At 37.8% G+C, this 25,825-nt stretch overlaps 1 protein-coding gene across 10 annotated transcripts in view; it reads right to left on the bottom strand.

The window, feature by feature from the left end:
- ASAP1 (ArfGAP with SH3 domain, ankyrin repeat and PH domain 1) overlaps positions 1-25,825 on the bottom strand; it is a 631,037-nt gene that overhangs the window by 288,488 nt on the left and 316,724 nt on the right. The window lies entirely within an intron of this gene.

Genomic DNA, 25,825 nt, shown 5'->3' with positions numbered 1-25,825 from the left:
GCTGATCTAGTTAAGGAGCTGAACACAGATCTAAATTAGGATGGTTTCAGACAGTTGGTCTAACTTCATTACACTGGGGTTATACATATTTTAGTGGAATTTTCTTACTGTGTCTTAACCACATTACTGTGAAATAACATTGTCATGACAGTGCTATGCAGGGCACATCTGTCTGCCAAATGTATTCCATGTGCTCTCAGGATCTTTACTGAGCCTTCCAGGCCATACTGTACTTGGGAGTCACCAGGCAGGTCCTGCCGCACTAGCTTTGTGATCCTAGGCAAATCACAATGTCTCAGTGTCCTCATCGGTTAAAATAGGGATAATAATAATAATCAAACTACCCATCCCACAGAACTTTATAAACTATAAAATGCTATATAACAATCTCCATTATCATCATTAGACATAGACAATACATACTTTGGCTCTGCAGTGTGCCTCTGCCTCCAAAGTCAGTCTCTAAAACAGGAATGTCAAAGGATACATAATAACAAAATGGCAGGCAGTCATATCTGCATAGATACAGTGCTAGAAAAGACTGGAGAAGTCATCTAGTTCAACCCTCTCATTTTACAGACTTCAGGTAAAATGAAGACATTGGAATCTCTGAATATTTGGCTGATAATAATATTTACATAATGCATAATTTATAAACTTCGGTTTTCAAAGTACAATACATAAACTATCTCTTTTTAACCTTTTGAGGAGCTTTGAGATGAGGAACTAAGGCAGCAGAAGGTTAAATTACTCACACATGTAAACACCTGATGAATGTCTGAGGCAGATTTAAGCATCACCTTACTAACTCCAAACTTGGCATTTTATCCTTTAGGCTTTTCTGTCTTTGGAAGTATTTCATCTACCAGGTCCACAAAATCAGGAGAGACTGACCTTAAAGCATGGTTCTTAACCTGGGATTCATGAACTTTTAAAATCTTAAAAAAAAATTTTTTTTATAACTGTCTTTCAGAATAATTGGTTTCCTGTATTGTGCTATATATTTTATTTTATACAGTTAACAACAGTACTTTGAGAAAGAGTCCACAAACTTAACCAGACTTAACCCAAGGGACCATGAAACAAAAAAGGTTCAGTTTCCCTGTCTTCAAGTATCCAAAGTGCTCAGTAATTATGCAAAGCTTTATACATTACACTTTTGCTTTTTTTTTTTTTTTTTGCTTTTTTGGAGGGGGAAAAGCAGGGCATTTGGAGTTAAGTGACTTGCCCAAGGTCACACGACCAGTAAGTATTAAGTGTCTGAGGACAGATTTGAACTCAGGTCCTCCTGACTTCAGGGCTGATGCTCTATTCACTGTGCCACCTAGCTGCCCTACACTTTCACTTCTTAAAAGAAGCCAGAGAAAGCAGGATAAACCTTGGACATGAAGCACAAGACAGCCTAATAGCCACACTTTTGGGTAAAAGAATGAAGAAGCTGGCCTGGTGCTACATGTCTGTGATCTCTGATACAGGGGAACCAGATGCTGCTAGATCACTGAAGTTCAGTAGTTCTGAGTCACTGCAAGGCTGAAGATGACAGGTGTCTGAAATAATTCTGATTGCCAATACCATGGGAACAGTCTGTGGCTAGAGAGTTGACATCTGAGTCTGCAGGACCACAGATCTAGAGCCAGAAGAAACCTTGGAGGTCATCTGATCTAATGCTCAAAATTAGAGTTAAGGAAATGAAGGGTCAGAAAGCTTAAGTAACTGGCCTGAGATCACACCATTAAGTAACAGAGCCAGAATTCAAACCCAGATCCTCTGGTTTTGAGTCAAAAATGCTTTCTACTTAACTATACCATGCTGCCTCCTCCTGGGCAAGCTGGTTAATTTCTCAATACTCTAGGTAAATCTTCTATATAGGGAGAGGAAATTTCCTTGTCAAAAGTTGCCTATACTCTAAGAAATTACAGGTCTGCGCTGAAAAAACAAAACCACATTTATGCCACTGAGAACTATATAAAATTATCATCAAATAACTGGCAAATCAGGGGGTGGAATCAAAGAACTTTTTTTTTTAAAACAATTGGGGTTAAGTAACTTGCTCAAGGTTACACGGCCAGTTATTTTGTGTGGGTGCTAAGTATCTGAGGCTGGAATCGATCCCGGGTCTCCTGACGCCAGGGCCAGCGCTCTTACTCACTGCGCCACCTGGCCGACACTGTCAAAGAACTTTCAATGTCCATCCCAACACTTGCTTTGAGGGCATAGGAAAATCACATAATAATAATGACTAACATTTAGTTAGTGCTTTAAATACAAAACACTTTACATACACTATTTCTTTTCAATCTCACAATAGTCCAGTGAAATAGTCCTATTTTACAGATGAGGAAACTGAGGCTAAAAGAAATCTGTGGCAAAGAAAATAATAATACTTGTATCACCTAACTCATAGGGTTAGTTTGAACCTTAAAACACTCTATAATCATCAACTGCTATTGTGAAAAAATTTATATATTATTACAAGATAGTACATATACATTTCTTTGGGTCTGGACCTATAATTTGGGTTACTCTTTGGGAGAAAACTAACATATATGTGTGTACATATACACATATTTGCATGTGTGTACACATATATCTATGTACACACATATATACATACATATTTCAACTCACATTTTTCTACAATTTACAGCTAGAGAATTGCCTGAGAGCACTTAAGAGTTTAAATTACTTCCCCAGGGTTCACAGGGGAGTAGGGCAAGCTCCAAACACTATTCTACATCGCTACTGTACATAATACATACATGCATGCATGTTCTTATAAAAATAATACAAATATCAAGTATGCTTATTATTAGCAGCAACAACATTATCCAAGAGAAGATGACATTGGGTTCACCTATTACAAAAGTAAACAGATGATTATAAGGAAAAGACCTTCAATATCATCTTGTTCAGCCTTTTCATTTTACAGTCAAGGAAACTGAGGCCAGGGGAGGTTGGTTGACTTCCTCAAGGCCACATAGATAAGAAGTATCAAAAGAAAGATCTGAAGTCCAGGATTTGTAACTCTGCACATACCAAGGCACCACATTGCCCCTTCAGGAGAACCTATGTTCAAACTGTACTCTTAACCCTTAATGAGTGTGAGCAAATAATACCTGTTAATACCAACTTCCCAGGATTGTTTCGAAATTCAAAAGAAACAAAGCACTTTGAAAACACTACATATCAGTTACAGTTACTATTACACAAATGTCAGTTACAATTACTATTTTTTCCCACCCCAGTAGTAGAAGTAACACAATTAAACAGAACTAGGCAAAGCAAGGTATTTATTAAAATGAGTGTCACGCCAAGCAGGAATCCTGTTGTGATTTTCATATAAGGGTTGAATCAAGCAAATCCATAATCACAGACAGCACATGCTCATCATTTGAAAGACCAGCTTAAGCTGAAGACAATGATGCAGGGGGCAAACATCAAGTTCTGGGTTCACAAAAGGCAGACAAAGAGTCATTAAATTGTGCTACCTTCTGAAAACTTTTATTTAAAATTCCAGTAAATATGAAGGCATACATCTCTGTGATGACAAATGATTGGAGGGGGGGAGGGGAGGAAAAAAGGTGGTCCAGTCACATGCAGAGAACAAGGAATGACTGAGAGACAGTGCACATACTGCACACACATCCATGATATGCCAAGACAACAGGAGAAAGACTTCCAGAAGTATGGGGGAAACTCCTAGGGATATGACTTCTACAGGATGAAAAAGGCATGGATGAACTGTAATCTGCATCACTGTGGGGAATGCTTGGCACAGAGTAGGCTATTAATAAATGTTTTTCATCTCATTCATTAATACGCTGGTAAAACTACAGGCCCACTGGCATAAGAAAGTATGAAGAGATCTAACTTTCATTTGTTGTTTGCATTTTCCCAGTAAAGTATAGGTGAAGAAGCATTTCCCCCCACTGACCAAATAATTTTAATCTATGTCAAGCAGATGTGATGGGAGGGGAACCTGTAAGGAGAATCTTGGCCTTCTAAAGCAGAAGAGATGCTTATCTCTGGTTTCAGTATGTTTAATCTAGCTTTGTCCAGATGAAGATGTATAGCAGCAAAAATTTATTTCAGGACAGTGACAGAGCTATAGACCAGGATCTTGTTCTTGCTTCTACTTTCTTGCTATTTCAATAAATATTTATTAATTTCTGATATTGATGCTAAATGGCTTAAAGAAGTCACTGATAAAACTCTTCAAGCATCCTGATGACCCTAATGGCAAACCATAAAGACAGTTGGATAATACCCCCACTCTTCTGACACTTAAGCCTGTTTTGAAGGTCAGAGTTACTTTTAGTCAGATGAAATTTTGTCCATACTTGAAGATTCAGCTTCCATGCTACTTGCCCAAATAAGATCGTCCTCATTCCTAGCTCTTCACATATTATTTCTCTTTCAGATCTAACATTGCATTTTGTAGTTACCATGTTTAGGACTATGTAGTAATAATTTCTGCATACTTCATATCCCCCCTACTAGACTACAAATTCTTGGTTGCTGGGGGAAGGGAAGGAAGGAAAGTTCACCTTATTTATTACTGGATCTTCCCCCATCCCAGCACTTAACACAATGTACTACAAATGGTAATCACTTAACAGAATTCCTCTGAATTGAATACTCTGAATGTTTCTTAGGAAAAAATACTGGCTTCACACAGGACATCAGTTTCATCATCAGTAAAATAAAGGGATCAGACTAGATGACTGATCACAAATGTCACCTCTGAGACCTAAGTCCAGTGATCCTGCCCATTAAATCATACTTCATCTTAGTCCTTCCAGAAACTCTTATTTCAACATTCTAAAACAAGGACCACAAGTTTTTGACATAGACTTCTATTTGCTGTTGCCTGGGCTCTAAAAAGAGTATATGTGTACACTCACATACATTAAGAAGTCAAACCAGAGATCTTGGACCATTTTGCTTAGTCAGGAGAGAGGTCATATATCAGCCTATACAAGGGAAGTTCTTCCATATGGTCAAAGATTTCTACCATATAGAGGCTAAATTAATACTTACTGCATTAAATTATTGCTCTCTTCCTCTTCTCTCCCAATTACTTTGTATTTACTCTGTATATACTTCACATTTTCTTTTCTCTGTATATGTTGCATCCTTTCAGTAGCCTGTAGGCTCCCTGAGAGTAGGAACTGCATTTTTTTTCTTTGTAGCCCTAGTGTTGGCTGCATTGTAGGCACTTACTATAGTAGTCACTAAATTAAATTGTACTGAATATCAAAATAATAAAAGATAGGTATAATGAGAAATACTATGGCAGAGGAGTCAGGAAAATCTGTGTTCAAGTCCTCCTCTGATGATTGTGTGTGTGTGTGTGTGTGTGTGTGTGTGTGTGTGAGAGAGAGAGAGAGAGAGAGAGAGAAAGAGAGAGAGAGAGAGAGAGACAGAGAGAGAAAGAGAGAGAGAGAGAGAGAGTATGAATATATCTAATCAAGTGACTTTGCATCTCAGTGCCCCAGGAAAATCCCTAAGGCTATAAAAAGCAGACATTAGATATGCTCATCAATACTGAGAAAATCAAAGGTCAAGATCGAAGGGGAAAAAACTTTTTTTTTAAATAATGAGGATGTGTGAATGTCATGTGTTTGCCTATTTCTCCTTCCTACATCCAGGTTATGTGTTATTATGCTGAGATTTCCACAAGTAAAGGAGAAAACCTAAAGCAAAGAAAGGGGGAGGAAGGAGAATGGAACAAACACAAAAGCTGGTTACTAGAGTAAAACTACCAGCTGCACGTCATCCCAGGTAAACCTTAACAGAAAAACTGTAGGATAGGACTCTGATGGGCATCACCATTAGAATCTTTACCCAGATCAGTCACAAAGTGCCTGAAAAATTAGATTAAGGACACACCACCTTCAATGATGGCAGCCAAGCCAGAAAAACTGCCATCAGCTAAAAGTGTATCTCAAGTTTCACTAGACAAATATGGCTCTGACATACTTGCTTTTGAGCTCTGGGGACAATAAAGAAAACTGAATAAGCACCATCCATCATTATTAACAGCTAGTGTTTAAGGTTTGCAAAACACTTGATCTATGTTTTCTCATTTGTTACTCAATATAAACCTGGAAGATAAATTCGATCATTCTTCCATTTTACAGGTGAGGAAACTGAGACACAGAAAGCTTAAATGACTCCTCATCCTAAGTCCAGTTCTTTCTGTACTGTGCCACCTAGCTGCCTGAGAATGAGGAGAGTCCCCAGAGCAGTTTCTCTCATGACTATTGGACCAATGATTTAAAGACACAACAAGAAGAATGGTGACAAGAAAACTAAGGAACTGTGAAGAAAATTTTGAAGACAAGTGCCAATTGGAAAGACAGCAAGGACTTCCTACATTAAAGGGCATTTCTTCTTAACAATATTTTTACAGACAGTGGAGTAAAATGGAACAATCAATGATTGGCCTTAGGAGTCAGAAGACCTGAATTCAAGTCTGAATTCCAACACGTACTTCTCTATAGCCCCAGTTTCCTCATCTGTAAAATGGGAATAATAGTACTTCTCTTCCCTAGCTCAACAGGGTTGCTGTGAATAAAGTGCTAAAATGTCGACTTTTTTTTTTTTTTGCTTTTTTGGAGGGCAGTTGGGGTTAAGTGACTTGCCCAAGGTCACACAGATAGTTCTTGTGTTAAGTGTCTGAGGCCGAATTTGAACTCAGGTCCTCCTGACGCCAGGGCCGATGCTCTATTCACTGCACCACCTAGCCGCCCAATGTCAACTATTATTAAAAGTGATATTTACTAATGAGGTTTATTTCTGCTCCCCAAGGAAAAAAAATTCCCTGAATTACCTTTCAAAGATGTCTCTAAAAACTGAAACTTGTCCAGCAGTCCATCCTGAGGCAGATATGGTTTTGACCCTCAGTATTAAGTTGCCTCATTAACATGTAACAACTTTGCATGGGACAATATTAAGTTCATTATCCTATCCTCCCCCGAAAACACACAAAGACACAGACAGTAGGCAGTAACATTCTACAATGCATAGGAACTTTGGTTAATCTTTTCCTTCCCCTGACCTGTTTCCATTTACCTACATGATTTTTCTTGGAAAAGTCCATTTGGGTAAACATAGCCCTAAGGATCCCGGCCATGCATTCTTGTTCTTGAGATTTCTGAACATCACAAGTACTTTAAATCCCCACATGGATATTTAAAACTATGACTATTAACCTGGAAGGACCAATTTCACATATTATGACTTTAAATTTTCACCCTTAATTTAAAAAAAATTTAAACAAGTGATAAATCTTACATATATCCAGGTTAAAAATGTAAGCAGAGTTCTGATTCCAGGTTATATTATACAAGTGTTTTATTAAATAGCCCCTCTTTTAATATGGGGGTAGAATGTAAAGAGGGTTACAACTTTCATTTCTGTCTTCATATCTTAAACACCTAACAGAATGCCTGGCATATAGTAGGTGCTTAATAAATGCTCATTGAATGATGAAAGAAAGCAGACCTAATGACTATTTCACCTACTATATGCCACTTACTAGCTATGTGATTTGGAGTAATTCACTTGATTATCTGGACCTTAGTTTCCATATTTATAAAATGAAAGATTTGGGCTATGTGATTTCTAAGGATCCTTCCACAGAATTCTGGAGTTCTATGATGATATAGTAGTAGTAGTCCAGAGAGCAATCAATGACTTCCAAAGGTGAAAAACATAAAATTTCTATTTCAGATACAATAAAGTTTAACAGAACAAAATTAAGTTGAACACTAGAGATATGCTTCTATATGAATTCTACAATCTTAAAGCATTATCATAATTTGAAATTCATCACAGTAAATTTTGTCAAGATTGCAGATCAAAGATAAGAACACCAAAGTGAAATCTCTTGATAAGTAGAATACTAGTCAACCCAAGAATTTGGGAAGTGAATTGGGCATGATAGGTTCTAGGATGAGGATAGTGAAAAGAAAATTCCAATAAATAATCCAAGAATAATTTATACTGGATTTTAGCATATGCTAATAAGTAATTTGGGAGGCAACAGATTCAATTTCTTGTTTATTGTTTTATTGTTGATTGTTTAACTTCGATTGATATTAAAATGAATTTATATAACTTTGGAATACACTAATTTTACAGAAATTGGATTAAATTATCTCAAGACAATCAATAAATCTTTATTAAATACCAACTATGTGCTAGGTTCTAAGGATACAAAATCAAAATGAAATAGTTCAGGCCCTCAAAAAAGGAGTGTACTTTCCATCAGGGTTTTGATAAAACGTTTGTGTATGTGTATACACAAATTAACATAAATACAAGATAATGAGAGAGGAGACACTAGCAGTTGGGAAGATCAGGAAAGGCAGGATGAGGAGAGATGTGCATTACAGACATGTGGGTGCGGGGAGTACATCTACTACAAAAGCAAGGATATGGAGTGTCACTTGTGAGGGACAGCAAGGAGGCCAGTCTGGCTAGACCACAGAGAGGACCAAGTATACATGACAAGGTTGGAAAGGTAAGTTCAGAATGAATAGTAAATGGTTTTAAAAGCAAAAAGAAGGAGTTTATAATTGATCGAAGTCCAAGAGGGAGCCACTGGAGTTAACTGAGTAGGAGTGACGTGATCAGTCCTTGTCCTTGACTTGAAAAGCACTGGGGTAGCAAGTAACACAGGTAACCATTTAAGAGTATATGGGCAATAGTCCAACTGAGAAGTGTCGAACTTACAGACAATGGAGGTAAGTGTGTTATTAAAATGTAATTGGGAAATGTTTAACAAAATAAAAATATAATACAACATAAATGATATTAATTTGTGGCTTTCTAAGTGAATATGAAGTCACAGGGACTCATTTCTATTCAAGCTTGACACTACTAGTCCAGGTAATTCTAAGTTCTGTAGAATTATTAAGATCCTACGAATTAATAATAAGCAGAGGAGCATTGTAGAGGCATGAAGAGGGACACCAGTCTGGCATGCCAAAAAATTATCACTAAATAAGCCTTTTAAAAAAAAGTAGATAACCCACAGACATATAATTGATATATAGTAAACCACTAAATGAAATAGCTCACACCTCTTCATCATTTCCACAACTGGGCTCTCAGACATATTTTAATATCATTATAGAAATGATGGACATTAAAATAATAAAATAATGGCAACTAGAATACTTTGAGTTCAAGTAGGTCTGTCTTTGGTTTCTGAAATCAATGAATATGAACAAGTTTTTTTTACCTACTAGGAGCCTGTGAACAGGGATAACACTATTTCCCAACTTTACTAGGTTGCTGTAAGGTTAAAATGAGATAACATATCTAATTAGAGTAAAGCACAATGTACTGGATGCAGCATTAATGCATTGTAAGAAATGAGAAAATAGATTATTTCTGGGGTGGCTAGGTGGTGCAGTGAGTAGAGCACCAGCCCTGGAGTCAGGAGGACCTGAGTTCAAATCCGGCCTTAGACACTTAACACAAAAACTAGCCATGTGACCTTGGGCAAGTCACTTAACCCCGATTGTCCTCCAAAAAAGCAAAAAAAAAAAACTTTTGGGGTGGCCAGGTGGCACAGCGAGTAAGAGCACTGGCCCCAAAGTCGGGATGACCTGGCTGAGCACCACATCCAGAAATAACTGGCCGTGTAACCTTGAGCATGTTACTTAACCCCAATTGCTTAAAAAAAAAAATAGATTATTTCAGAGATGTGGAAAGATTTATAAGAACTGATGCAGAATGAATTGAGTAGAACCAGAGGGATAAGTTAAGCTATAAAACCAATGTTGTAAAAACATACAATTCTGAAGACTTTTATAACAAATGAAAGAGCAGAACAAAGTTGTTCATAAAAATAACTTTGAAAGTTCTAAGAACTATTAGCAATGAGATGACAATCCATGATTCCAGAGGACCAATGGTAAAACGTATTTCTGAACACAAAGGTTCTGAAACTTAGGGTACAGAAAGATTTTATATGTAGATAGATAGAGAGATATATAACTAGCCAAAGAAGAAAGCTGTTTTGCTCGACTGTGCATATTTGTAAGCATATCTGTAAAACAGAACTTGTTTTTCTTTTCTTTTTTTTCCAATGGGATTAGAAGGTAAAGAGGGAGAGAAAAGATTTCAATTATTTTTTTAAAATACTTTAAAATAGTAAAGCTCTACAAATGTAAGTTGTTATTACTAATGAAATACAAGTGAACAGAAAAATCCAGCAGAGACCAGCTGTAAAGTAAGCAAGAAGGAAGAAAACAAGCACTATCCCATTGAGGTTTCTCCACATGCAAGCTTAAAAAAAAATCCTACAATGCTGATATCAGTGAATACACATATGTATTAGAATTTTAAACATAGAATGGCTGGTCCTACATAACAGAATTTCATTTTCTTCTTTCTCAAACTCTGTAACTAATATACCCCTCCATCCCTACTTTTTTGATTCATTATGGGGCAAGCCCAATTTATTAAAGCATAGCAATTAAGAATAGTAGTCACAACATAGGACAGGGTTTGCTCCTAATTTCTCAGGGTAACCTAATGATACAAGAAGCTATCAAAATGAATTTGCAATTTCAATGCAGGAATTAAAATAAAAAACAACAGTTTGCATCAACACAAAGCAGATCAGCCTTTACAAGATTACCATTTATTTCTAATGTCACCAAAATTACTTACTAGTCCATCCCTGACCCCATGAATCATTCAGTAAATGCTAAAACAGGCTGAGGTAAGCAGGGCAAGCTTTTATCAGCCATGGTGATGAATGTGTCATTAAGTGAATTAAACCACAAAAGCAATTAGGTCATAAAAGCACCAGTGGAAATATTCCCTCAACAGAAAGTTCAACATCATACTTACCTCAGGCTATTTCATTAGTTAAGCCACAAAGCACAGGACCAATGGCACTGTTTAAATAGCATCACCAAATCATGCTTTCCTTATTTTCAATATCCCTCTGGAAAGCTTTCCTCAACAGGCTGGTTTGTTTAAAGGTGGCCCTTTATTTGGAAGCAAAAATACTGGAAAGAAGGCTCCCATTCACTGTAGTATGCCTTAACAAATTCTGAAATATGAACATGATGAAATAGGATCTTGTTTAAGAAAGTATGGATAGAAGGAATTCAGGGTAACATGGCAAATCTTGTACCAACTAATGGAAATTGAAAAGTAGAAGCAAGAAAAAAAATATAGACAATTATTATAATAATGAAAACAATATTAAAATACTGCCAAACTCAGATTAATTCTTGTAACAGATTTTGGTCCCAGACAAAAAAGTCTGACATATCCTAAGGGAGAAAAGTTGGGGACAAGAGGCCCATGCTATGAGAAGCAATGACTTTATTAGCAGGATTTTTTCTTTGTTATAAAGAGAAGACTGGGAAGGAGGACAGACTTGGAAAATAATAAACTCTTTAAGAAGAGGGGCTGTTTTATTTTTGTATCTGTAGCCCCAGCACTTAAAATAGTATCTGACACATTGTAGTCACTTTAATATATCCTTAATGTTTTTAAAGGCAATGAATACCAATTATTTACTGGGAAAATAAAATGCAAGGCCCCATTTCGTTCCTGTTCACATAAAATGAAAATCTTAGACCACATGGTTTTTTTTTTAAGGGTTTTTTTAAGGGTTCAATACAAGCAACATACCAGTCTAATCTGAACTTCAGATGATAATACAATAATATAGTAGTTACCCATTACGTAGAGATAACAGTCTTGGGGCAGCTAGGTGGCACAGTGAATAGAGCACTGGCCCTGGAGTCAGGAGAACCTGAGTTCAAGTTTGACTTCAGACTTGACACATTTACTAGCTGTGTGACTGAGAGAGAGAGAGAGAGAGAGAGAGAGAGAGAGAGAGAGAGAGAGAGAACAAAAACAGTATTGTGTAGTGGGAGGTAGCTAAGTGGGTGCAGTGAATGGAGACAGCTCTAGAGTCAGGAAGATCTTCAAACCTAACTTCAGACATTTACTCGCTGTGTGACCCTGGGCAAGTCACTTAAGCTCTTTTTGTCTCAGTTTCCTCATCTGTAAAATGAAGTTAATAATAGTTCCTTCCTCTCAGGGATGTTGTGAGGATAAAATGAGAGACCTGTAAAGCACTTAGCACAGTGTCTGGCATATAGTGCTATATAAACATGAGCTACTGTTCATCATCATCATCATCATCATCATCATCCCCTGAAAGTTGGATGATCTGGGATCAAATTCTACATCTGTCTACTATTTTGGGACAAATCATTTTTCTTCTCTGGCAGTTAGATCATCTGCCCAATGTGGGGCAATAATAGTTCCTACTCACAGGCTTGCAGAGTGGTCCACAGAAGAAAATGTATATGGGGTACTTTGTTTCCTTAAAGTGCTCTATAATTATGAATTATTATTTACCATCACTATTGTTCCACTAAAATTCTACTCATGGTATTCTACTCAGTGACTCATGGTATAAGATGACCTTGGACTCTCAAAAAGCTATACTAGAAAGATAAAAGCTCTGGCAGCTCCTGCCATCCTGGAAAGACTTCAAGTCCAGGTCTGGTGATAGATTGTGTGTCTTTCATTAGAGAACCAGTCTAGCAAAACTCACAGATCATGGGATCATAGATTTACAGCTGGAAGCTCAGAGACCATGTGATGACTCCCTACATGCTCAATCAATTCCTTCTTCTTCAATGAGAAGTTCAGGTTAGGTAGAAAATTAATTGTCTTCCTTTTTACCTGTGTGCAAGGGGAGTGATCAATGAGAAGCTGTCCTTTCCTAATCCTCAAATGAAAGCAAACGAGAGGGAATCTGTCCCTGTTTCCACCAATGGTATACTGGAAAGAACACTGATTCTGGAAGACTGATCAGGAGACTCAGGCCTGAACCTAAGGCCCTGCTGTGAGGTCAACTGTGATCCTGGACAAATCACTTGGCAATTCCGGGCTTTAATATTCTCAACTACCCAGATGAGAGAGGGCTGTCTTAACATAGTGTCCAGGCTTCTTAACATAGTGTGCATGAGCCTATTGCTTTGAACACTTTGGTATTTCAATATAACTCATTTCCTCTATTGGTTTCACTTAGCATAGTGTCTGGAATATAGAAGGCACTATCCGATTTCCCTATTTTACTTTATGTATTTGAAAACATTATCCCAATAAGTTCATATAGGCTTCACCACATTGCCAAAGGAGTATAGTAAACAAAAAAGGTCAAGAATTCCTGCTCTAGGTGCTCCCTAAAGTTCCTTTGTAGTTAAACTCTATGGTCTAATCCAGTCCCCTTTACAGAAGAACAAATTAAGGACCAGAAGTTCAAAGACTTGCCAAAGGTTATATGAGGAAGTAAACAATAGAGGAAGGATCTGAACCCAGATCCTTTGACTCTATCATCCAAGGCTCTTTCTACCACATCAAAAGGAACACCCTCAGTAGATCGGCTAACAGATGGTGATATATATATTTTTTTTTTTTTTAATGATAGCAATTCCTAAAGTCAGCTAAGCGATAAAAGTGAAAGGAGCTCTGGGCCCAGAATAAAAAAAAACTTGAGTTCAAATCCACCCTGCCTCAGACTCTTACTAGCTGTGTCACTCTGGAAAAGTCATTTAATTTCTGCCTGCCTCAGTTTCTTGAACTGTAAAATGGGGATAACTGTAGTACCTAGTTCCCAAGGTTATTTTGGAGATCAAATAATATTTGTAAAAAAAAAAAAAAAAGTTAGCAGCATTCCTTCCTATCCAGAAAAGTGGATGGATGGTATACTGGTACAGAGAGTACTCACATTAAGGAAATCATGGATAGTTAAAGTAAATTTATTTATTTATTTTTGGTTCTGGGCCTATGGTTCATCCAGAGGAGGAAATTCCTTCTACCAAGACTGACAACCGTTCTTCACTTTAGTTATGAGCCTGGAGCATTGAGATTTTGCCCAGGGTCACAAAAGGCAGTTTTTCTAGAGAAACAACCTGAAATCAGGTCTCTGAGGCCAATTATGCACTATATCGCATGGATGCCTTAGTGGGAACAAGACCATACATGTTTAAAGTTAACAACCAGCTGGAGCTAATATCTATTAACAGGTAGATCATGGTAAAACATAGTTCATTTATAGGACCCAGCTTAGGATCCACAGTGAAAAGAGGCAAAGGATCTTGAGTCCTCTTGCCCACCCCCCTCATTTTCTAGCTGAGCAAACCAAAGTCTGGAGAGAGGAAGTGAGTTGTCCAAGATCACTCATACAATAAGACAGATGCAAGTTTTCTAACTACAGATCCAGCAATCTTTCCATTACACCATACTACCTACCTCCCCTCTGTTAGTCTTGGCAAGTCCTTAAACTACAATGAGAACTGTCTTTCAAAGAAAATACTGGCTGATGTGGTCCTATCCTCATGAGGCCAAAAAAATCCAAGATGTGGAGAATTTCTACAGGCTGGTAGAATTCAAGCATGTAATCTCTCAGGGGCAGGCAATACCAGCTATGATATGAAAACAAGAATTATTAATATAGTTAACTACAGAAGCTATTAGATGGGCAAACACGTGTTTTCCTTTTGCAGACATGAGCTCAACTTCTGTGGGATATATGCATGAAAAAGATAAACATTTTTTTCATTTTAACTACCGTTAAGACCAAAGCAAGTTTGCCATCAACTGCCCAGGATCCCAGAAGTTTTATTTTCTGGACTAAAAGTCACATAAAATCTTTTAATTGGATATGTAATTACAAAAGACTATGTTTATAACTAAGCTTAACACTAGTAAACACTTAAAGAGAACTCAATGCAACTTTTACACAGTAAGAGGACACAAAGGTTTCTGCGTACACATTGTTACCACACAATTAAATAAACAGAGTAAAAAGAGCTATGCTTTCTTATTTTGAGCAACAGTCAGAAATTTGAGTCTTACATCCAAAGTTACTTGCTGTTTGACCACAGACAAAAGGCAGTCAACAAGCATTTAATACTTACCGCTCAATGCTGAAAATACAAAGAAAGGTAAAAGATAGTTCCTGCTCTCAAGCAGCTTACAGTCTAAATGGTAAGACAAAGACTGGAGATAATCAACAGAGAGAAGGCACTATAATTAAGGGGATTGAGAAAGGCCTCCTATAGAAGGTGGAATTTCAGCTGTTACTTTAAGGAAGACAGGAAAGTTAGGAGGCAAAGGTGAGAGTCACTTCAAAAGTCACTTCAACTCTCTGAGCCTCCATTTCCATATTCTGTAACATGGCAATCTAAGAATTATACATATCTGCATATGCAGCTATATTTGTTAAAATCTACATTTTAGGGAATAAGAAAATGCTTTGGAAACTTTAAAGAACTACAGAATATGTAGAAAACTATGGCAATTCACCTTTCGATTAAAAATATTTTTCCTCTAAGTTTTACTCCCAGTTTCCACTGAAACTGTTCTTGTTGATAAAATTTTTTGGTCTCAAGGGCTGCAATATGCCTCCTTTAATGCAAATAAACGATATTGTTGGTAGGTCACATCTGCATATATTCTGTTAGAATTCTTAAAAGCAGATTGGCTGGGAGCTAGGGGCACTTTAGACATAACTTAGTAAGAAGACATTGTTCTCACAAACTTTTAAAAATGGCATTATTGGGGGAAGCTAGGTGGCTCAGTAAATAGAGCACCCATACTGGAGTCAGGAGGACCTGAGTTCAGATCTGACCTCAGACACTTAACACAAAACTAGCCGTGTGATCTTGGGCAAGTCACTTAACCTCAACTGCCCTACCTTCCCCCCTCAAAAAAATGGCATTGTTGGACTAATATTACACAAGGAAGGCTACTGTAAACCATACAACTGAAGCAAGGGAGCAAAAGTCATCTCAGTAAGTATACATGGAGTATCTCTTAATGGATTTCATCTTTTATTGATTCCTGTGCTAGTCAAGTCCCCCCCCCCCCCCCAAAAGACATTAAAATTAAGCCTGATTTAGTACTCACTTTCCTGCTTTATTCTTTGTTTGCATTTGGATACTTATTGTCAGCTACCCCTTTCCTCTCCCTCCCCCTAAAAAAGCTAAATTATCCAATCAGCAAGAAAGCAGCAATCACCTTGTGAACTGGCTAAAAAGAAAATGTGGACCAAGGAATCTATGTAACTACAAATTGCTAAAACCTTCCCCACTCATTAATTTCCAAGAGGCTTTCAGCTATAAATCATATGGTTCCAATAGTAATAATAGCTCATATTTCAGTAGAGCTTTAAAGCACATTACAGTGTTTTCCTCACACCTCAAGGAGTAGGCAGCATAAATATTATTGTCATTCTACAGACACAGAAATCTCATTCAGAGAAATGAAGTAGTTTGATCATGGTCACTCAGCTACTAAGGGTCAGAACCAGGGTTTGAGTCTGGGTCTCCTGACTCCAGGTTCAACTCTTAGCCCTTTACTACACTGCTTGCATTATAGAAATTACCAAATACATCTGTGAGTGTGTGTGTGTGTGTGTGTACACACACAGACACAGATATAGAACATATATACTTGTTTATGTCTCCCTCATTAAAACATGAAATCCTTGAAGGCAGGGACAGTAGGCTGTTCTATTCCCAAAGCTTATCAATCACAGTCCTTAGCATAAAGTGAATGCTTACTCATAATGATCTGAGACTTGGGAGAGACATCAGTCATCTGGTCTCGTTCCTTTCCATAAGCCTCTACAGCATCTCCAAAAAGAAGTTATTAAGTAAGTCTCTGTGTAATCATCTTCAATAATTCATTATTATGTCTAATAAGACAAACCAAAAAATACATGAGTATGTTTTTGTGGAAATGGTACTACTATCAAATCTAAGTGAGTTTCTCCAATGCTGGTGAGGGATTTATATTACTCCATTCACATTCTTGGAAACAATAGTATGCATCTGTGATATAGCTCACCAAGGGATATAAATCTGAACCAATGCGGGAGAGTGGTTGGGGGACAGTGAATGAAGTTAGTAGCCTACATGGGAAAGAAATCCATGGCCTTGGCCTCGTTAATACTTAGCTGTAGCCAGGTGAGGCAATCCACAATCAGTAAGTGTGTGACAGAAGTAGATGGAATTGGTTTACTAGGTCACCTACCAGGGCCACTATACAAGAGCAACTTTAGGAACACAATCTGTTCATCTTCAAACATGAACACTCTGTCACCTCCTCTTGGTTACAAGACCATTTCTCACATTATGATAAATCACAAAAATAAATGCTCCAGACAGCAGCAGTTTTCACAGTTTTGAATTATTTCCTTGTAAATCAAGCATCAGTTAAAATACTGCCCCAGGCAAACAAAGAAAGTAAAATAAGATTCAGATCCACCAAGAATTATCTTACTAAAATAGTTCTTATTTCCTTCCTAGGAACACAAAAAATTACAGAACTTCAGAGATGGAAGAAATATTAGAGATCAATCTATCACAGCAAGTTCATTTTACAGGGCAAGCATGGGACAGTGGACAGTGTCAGAATTGGAGTCTGGAAGATCTTGGTTCGAAAATTCCACACCAGACCCTTATTGACTGAAAGATCTTGGGCAAGTCACTTAACTTCCCTGAGATAGCTTCCCTGTAATTCTATAAAATGAGGATAATACCTTCCACCAAACAGAGCTGTTGTGAGGACCAAATGAAAAATATATAATCTTAACTTTTCCTATCCTATACTCATGCTAGGCACTTTGCATCCCTAAAACATTATAGAAACTGTGATGTTATCCTTAATTTTCACCTGGCTATACTACTTTGGGACTTCTGACTCACTTCTTCCCAACAGGAAGCTCATAGTTGGGATAACCTCATCATCCTGCAGGATCTTATCAGCCTTAATACTCTACCTCATCACCGTCCTCTCTCCCTCTCTGGAAGACGGGGCCATGTACTCCAAACCTCAGCTCAGATTTCTCATTTCTCACCTGGCTGCACTACTTTGGGTCTTCTCCACCATCCTCCCTCTTCCTCCCCAGAATCATGCTTTCTAGTCTCCTTTTGTGTATTGCCTTCCCCCATTAGATTATAAGTTTATGGAGGGCAGGGACTTTCTTTTTTCTATTTGTATGCTCAATGCTTAGCACATAGTAACCTGATATATAGCAGGCTCGTAATAAATGTCTGTTGACTATGTTATTATCATTATTATTAATATTATTAAATTATCGACTAGGATCGAAGACAAAAACTGGTAAGTGACTTACTAAAGGTCACATAGCTAACTGGTAGCAAAGCTGAAAGAATGAAAGCCTCCTGATTGCTGGTTCTGGGCTCCTTCCATCTGATCCAGCTCCTTTTCTGCTGGTTTTCCTCATCAAGCTTATCATAGAAACACGAGTGGTTGCCATGGCTTTTACATTACCTTTACTTTTACTCACAGCAAGTGAAGAATTATACTTCCTTGGTCGAATGTCAATTCCATCACAGACGGTCTACATGGCAAAACAACTCACCTCCAATGGCAGTGATTAAAGAGGGTTCTCAGAACTTATTATTTATGAAGCCAATCTCTAGTAAGTTTATTAAGTACCAGGACCTAGAGAACCTTTGGATGCTGCTGCTGCTAGTATTGCTACTATTTAATAATAGCTTTTATATCTTAGTAACAATAGCATTTACATAGCATTTTACACAGTATTATTTCTAGAACTTGTGCATTCTTGACCAATTACTGGAGAACCCTCTAGAAAATTAATAGAAATGACACTTGCTTGTTTAGAGGGCAAGGGTTCTTAACCAGGGGTAAATGAATACCCAAAAGTTCTGCTGCCAGTTTCGAGGTGTTCTCTAATTTTGATTTATATATCTTTTCCATAACCTCTAACTGAAATTTAGCATTTCCTTCAATTATTTTAAAACATTCTCAGAAGGGAATCATCGGTTTTCCTACACTGCCAAAGAGGTCCATGACAACAAAAAAAAAGACTAATAACCCCTACTACTGGGTACCATTTTGAGCTTCAAAATTTTAATTGAGATTCTATAAGAGCATAATCGCATATCTATATGATGAGATTTAAAGCTGAAATAGCCTTTAGCTATCATCTAATCCAATCTAATCCCCTCATTTTTCAAATAAGAAATTTCAGAACATGAGATTTGGGTGAGACCTTAAAAGGTCATCTACAAAATCTCCCAACCAACAGTCATCCAGCCTTCATGTAAAGCCCTCCATGAAGGGAAAAAGTCACTACTCTCTCAAGGAAACCCATTCCATTTTGAGGAAGCTCTAAATGTTACAATGTTTTTCCTAATATAGCTACAGTTGCCTCTCTCAAACTTTCACTCAGTATTCCTACTTTTCTCCTCTGAGGCCAAGCAGAACAAACCTAAATTCTGTCAACATGAAAGTCATTAAAAAAAAAAAAAAGCTAACATTTATATAATGCCTTTTTGGATTTGCAAAGCACTTTTCATAAATGCAAATATACCTATGTATAATATATTACTTTATATGTATTGGTGCATGTATGTAGGTGTGTGTATGTCAGCGTATCTCATTTAATCCTTAAAAAATCTAAGTGATAAAAGACCCTTTATTATCTTTTTTTTTAATAGATGAAGAAAGTGAGGCAAAGAGTTTAGGTGATCTACCCAAGGTCACACAACTGAGCACACAACCTCAGCAGGATTCAACTGTAAGGCTTCCTGACACTGAGACTGACACTCTATTTACCACACCAGCTAGTCTCCTCTAACCCTAAGTTTCTCAGAGAAATGGTTGCCCTACATAGGGAGCTCTCTGACCACTGTGGTAGCTCTCTTCTGAAAGTGTTCTAGACTGTCAATTTCTTTTCTAAACTGCAGGACCCAGAATTGAACACTTTACTCCATTGTTTAGCTTTTTGGCCACCATCTCACACTACTGACTCACAAAGAGCTTTCAAGTCCACTAAAACTCCCACCTCTTTATCACAATAGCTTACATTTGGCCTCACTTTTCCTACCCTGCATTTGGGGAGCTGAGGCCCAGGCACGGGGAAATAACCTTAATCTTCCTTTGAAGTTTCTAACAGTGTAAAGTCAAGAGGCCTAGCTCAACCTCCACTTAAGAAAAATAAATTAAAAAAAAATGCTAAATCTATCAGCTTCCAACCTTTTCAAGCACAGACTCCTTCTTATTATGAGATATTCTGTGGTGTAGTGAAGAGTGTGTTGGTCTTCAGAGTCAGGAAGCCCTGGGTTCAAATCCTGTTTTGAACACTTTCTATATGTGCAACACTGGTCACAGTCACAACCTCTACGGGTTTCAGTTGGAGCTGATGGCTTTCAAGGTCCCTTCCATCGCTAAACCTATGGTTCTGTGGGCCTACTACTTATTATTATTAATATCACTTGACTAAAAAGATATATCACAACAGAAAGCTACAATTAATTCCTATGTTATTCATCACTATGGCATCTGTGTACTTTTGAAAAATAATAATACATGAAAGACATGTTATTTACTTGGTCTACAAAATATATGCTAGTTTATTTATTATCCCAAGTCATGCTGAACATTTGGTGGTGCTAAATAAAGTTCAAAATTACTATGGTTGGTGTAAAAATGGATTCTCTGACTCCTTGCAATAATTCTGTTCCCCACCCTTCTCCCAGGAGCCTGCAGTCCATGAGTTGGAATCCACTGGTTCAAAGCAACTGTAAAAATTGCTATTGACTACATTTTTCAGTAGGCAAACAACTGATGAATCAATTTTTTGCTTAGGCTGTTCAATCCACATGGTGATCAAATGAGTCATTGAGGGCTCACAAGGTCCATGGGACTATCTCAGGCAGGGAGGACTTACTGCTAGATAACACTGAAGCAAAAAGGTCATAAATAGAGAATGTGTTTTGTATCATGCAGCTGGCTAAACTACAATGCATCATCTAAGTAAACACATGTATACCTAGCTGTAAGTGTAAGCATGCACACAAAAATATATTTATATATCTCTCTCTCTCTCTCTCTCTCTCTCTCTCTCTCTCTCTCTCTCTCTCTCTCTCTCTCTCTCTCCCCTCAGGGCTTAAAAGATCTATAATTTTTTCAGTGCAGACCCTACATAACCCAATACAGATCCCAACAACACCTCCATAACTTAGGAGACAGTCTTTAAAAGTTGCTGTGGACAAGTATATGAGTCAAAAATAAGAAAAGGCTTTTCAGGTATCCCAAACCAATGTTAACAGTAGCAAATGAGCATGCAGGGGCTAAAAGAGTGCATGGTTTTGCACCGTATGAATCAGTCTACTGGATTTATTAAGCAATATGTACCAAGCATTGTGCTAAGCTCTGGGGATACAAAGAAAGGAAAACAACATCCCTGCCCTCAAGAAACATGTTCTCATGGGGGGTGAGGGAGGAGGTGGAGTGGGGAAAAAGAAAATATACAAAAAATTGTACATACAAGATGGATACAGTTCAAATGATTGGTCATCTGAGAGAAAGCACTAGAAATGAGGTAAACTGAAAAAGGAGTGATCTGAATTGAGTCTTAAAGGAAGCTAGAGAAGCCAAGAGGTGAACAAGCAGAACATGCCAGGCAAGGGGACATCTGGAAAAGGGCCCGTAAAAAGGAAGTTGGGAAATGGAAGTGTCCTCTGCAGGGAACAGCACGAAGGAACACACAGCTCAAAAATGGGAACACATATGGTATAATATTCCATATACATAGTTTCCCAGCTCTGCAAATAAATGGAGGAGGTATCTCCTCAAACCTCTTCTTGGTCCCAAAGAAAACAAAGCACTTTCCTTTCAACTATCCAATGTAGTAGATTTCACAAATATTATCACCATTGGACAAACTGGAAAAACCAAGGCTCAGAGAGGTTAAGGAATTCATCCAGACTTCCTTGAACAAATAGCAGGGTCAGTAAGGATTTAAACCCAAATCTCTCCTAACTCCAAGAATGGCACTCTTTACAATGCCCTGAACCTCCTTCCTTTCAATAGTGTTCTTGAGGTTCCAACAACTATTCACTGACACAGTGATAACTAACAGTCAGTTGTCTCAGATGTACTTTATCACACTGAGAACAAATAAATCTATTAAAAAATATGCTACAGTCTACTTATATCCGCCATTCATCTTTCAATCCCTCTGGATAATCTGTAACCTAAATTCTTGTAAAATTATGGTTTTCCCATGATTCATAGTATATAACATCACTGAGAGTATCCTGGTGTTAGAAAAGATGGATTTTGGTGGTAACTCAATAATATTAAAGAATACAACTAACATCATTCATTCCATACATTTAGTAATTAAAATACACACACACACACACACACACACACACACACACACCTCTCTCTCTCTGTGTCTCTCTTTGTGTGTGTCTCTCTCTAAATGAAAGGAACAGAGCAAAGTCCTGAAGGATTTTCAATAAAATCTTGTCCTCATCCTTCAGGAAAACTGTAACCTTCTTAAAGAACATACCTAATCATGTCACTTTCCTGCTATGGAGAAGATTCAGAGGATCCCTACTGCCTCTAGGAATTCTCTCCTCATTCTCCTCCTGCCTTTCCAACCACTTCTCAGTCTCCTTTGCTGGATCCTCATCCAGATCATGCCCTCTAAATGTAGGTGTCCCTCAGCATTCTGTTTTGGGCTCTCTTCTCATCTCCCTTCATACTTCTTCACTTGGTGATCTCATCAGCTCCCATGGATTTAATTATCATCTTTATGCTGATGATTCTGAAATCTTTTGAGATTTCTCAAATCTACCCCTTTCTAACCTCTCTGCTGACCTTCAATCTCACATCTTGAACTGCTTTTCAGACATGTCACACTGGATGGTCAGGAGACACCCTAAACTCAGCATGCCCCCAAATTTACCTGATTATCTTTCCCCATAAACTCTTCATCCACTCTCAGATTCCATATTGCTTTAGAGAGCAACAACATCCTCTTAGTTCGCCAGGCTCACAATGTAGGAGTTATCCTCCACTCCCTGCTCTCTTACCCCCACCCCCCAATACAAGCTGTTGCCAAGACCTTTGCAACATTCTCTCAAATACACCTCCTTCTCTCCTCTGACAATGCCACCATTCTGGTGTGGGTCCTTATTACTTCATACCTGAGCTACTGTAATAGCCTGTGATTAGGTCTGCGTCCCCACTCCAACTCATCCTCCATCCAGCCACCAAAGTGATTTTCTTTTATTTTTCTGTAAATTTTTATTTTTAAAAAATTTATGGAATAAAACAAGCATTTCCATAATATAGTATAATTAAAAACGATGATTGCAAATGAAACTGCAAATGTTATGTACAATGTATTATTCCTTTTAAATATGCAATTAAAGTTATTATACAACCCCCCACCCCGCAGAGATGGCTACCATTAGACACAAATGTGAGATTTTCCTAAAGTAGGGGTTCTATCACATCACCAACCCTCAACAAACACCAGTGGCTCCCTATTACCTCCAGGATCAAATATAAATGGCCTCCTTGCTGTTCTACAAAAAAAAACATTCTATCTCTCAGCTCCAGGCAGTTTTTTTCCCTGGCATTTTCTCTTTCCTATATCATCTTGTATTTAATTGCCCAAGTAAATTTCTTCCCCCAGGATAATGTAAGGTCCTTGGGGGCTGGAGCTATTTTCCCTCTAATCTTTGAATCCCCCAATCCCACTACCATCATAGCATCTTCCACATGCAGGCACTGGAAGTTAAATGCTTTTTGAACTGAATAGCGGGACACAGAAGTAAGGCATGGCTACAACTACCTTGAAAGGAGAATGTGACAAGCAGATGAGAAAAGTGCCTTCAAAGGAATTCGGGGGAGAAGGGGGAAATTCTCAATCATCAGATGAAGGAGGAGAGGGGGGAAATACCCACATCCTAATAGTACCCTCAAATACTTTTTTAGAGTAAGCACGGCACAAATAAATACACCATTCTTGTTATGTTTACCCAAAAATTGCCAGGTAGTTTCATGCTAAGTTCAAAATGCTGAGACAAGTGCAGCCCAGAGGCCTCAGCAATGCACTTTGCCCTGACAGCAGAGGGAAATGAAGAAATGTGTGGGCTGTGGTGCTATGTATCAGGCATGGAATAATTATCTCAAAAGCCCAAGTTCACATTGCAGCATGTCCGGTTTGAAGCTGTGAGCAAAGTAAAAATCCACAAGTGCTGCAGAAAGAGTCAGACAAAAAAAGCCTCTTCCTAGTAGCCGGCCTCTGTTTCCATAAGCCACATTTGCATCTTGTCAATCCCATCCTTCCAAAACCAAGGACACAGTCCTAGCAAAGATTTAAGGGTTATTCTAAAACATGAATGCTTAAAGTAGAAAAAGTTCTCTCTCTCTGGAGCAGGTCCCATTATTCCCAACAGCAGGAAGCTGGCCAGGTCACAGAGTTAATAGGAGCAACTGCTCTGGGTTAATAGAAGACCCTAACTCCAGCCCCCAGGGCCCTCCATCAGAGTTGGAAGGGCCCTAAGGGGTCATCTATAGTCCAACCTCAGGCCTAATGCATAAATTCTACAACTATATAGGGAATAGGGGAGAGAAATGACTACAAATAATCTGTAGGTATGGGGGTACAGTTAAAAGGACAATGAATTGGGAACTGGATTATATGAGTTCAAATCTCAAATGACATTTACTAACTACGTGATAAAGCAATAACTTATTTCTCTCTATTCTCATTTTCTTCATCTGTACAATAAGTGAGTGGGACATAATGACTTATAAGATTCCTTCCAACACTTGACAAATAACCCAGCCTTATTTGAACATGTAGAAAACCACAATGTAAGAGCACTAGATTTGGTGACAGAGGACTGAGCCGAAATTCCACCGTTTACAGATGAGAGAAAAGTACAGGAAATAGACAAACCAAAGCTAGCCAAAGAAAAAGACTAACATTGAGGGTGGCTAGGTGGCACAGTGAATAGACCACGGGGCCTGGAGTCAGGAGGACCCGAGTTCAAATTTAGCCTCAGACACTTGACACAAAAACTAGCAGTCAGACCTTGGGCATGTCATTTAACCCCAATTGCCCTCCAAAAAAGAAAAAAAAAAAAAAAAAAGACTAATAACATAAATGGGGACAAAAGTTAATTGAGGAGCAGGCCTAAGGTTATCCTGAGGCTATGAGACTACCTTAAAGAAGCTTTGTGAACTCTAAACCATTTACTTAAAATGTTGTTAATTGACAAGGGAACCCCATTTTTGTCTCCCATCTCAAAAATAAGGGAAACAATTAAAAATGGATTTTCTAAAAATTGTTTTTAAACCTATTTTTCTAGTTAGACAAAGTATGAAGCTAGGGGATTTTATTTTCTTTTATAAGGTTGGGGAAGACTAAAATAATGTATTTTTTGAAATCAGAGGAAAATTGCTTATGAGAGTAACCACTGTTCATCAGAACAGCTGAAATATTCATAGCATAGATGCAGTTTGTTTTTTTATAAGTAAAATTACTTTGATCTCTTAAATCAACCAGACAGATCAGTACAAGGACTAAGAAAAAGCACGTGAAAATTTAAAATAAATACTGCTTTTTTTTTTCTTGTTTTGATTTTCTAGAGGAAAGCTATATGTAGCCAAACACACTTCTTTTTCTCACCTTAGTAATATGGGATATGATTAAGTATGGAAAAGTAATCAAGAGATAAAGTGGACAAAACAGTGAAAAATTCCAGACTCTTAGATTATTTTTAAGTAAAGGTGATTTAATAGAGATTCCAACAAAAAGGAATAAATGGAAGGAAAATTGTGCCCATATTCATCATACAACATGCTATCTCCAAGTCAGGGAAATGTAAAAATTTAGGCCCCCTCTTAAAAGACCATTGGTTGGTAGTGGGGGGAGGGGGGGATTTACACAATTTTC

This window comes from Petaurus breviceps, unplaced genomic scaffold (assembly GCF_028583685.1).
Source record: "Petaurus breviceps papuanus isolate PSGF00001 unplaced genomic scaffold, PetGlider_PUasm1.0 98, whole genome shotgun sequence".
Classification (NCBI taxonomy): Eukaryota; Metazoa; Chordata; class Mammalia; order Diprotodontia; family Petauridae; genus Petaurus; species Petaurus breviceps.
The sequence above is the reverse complement of the archived record's forward strand: the minus strand, read 5'-3'. Positions and strand labels throughout refer to the sequence as shown.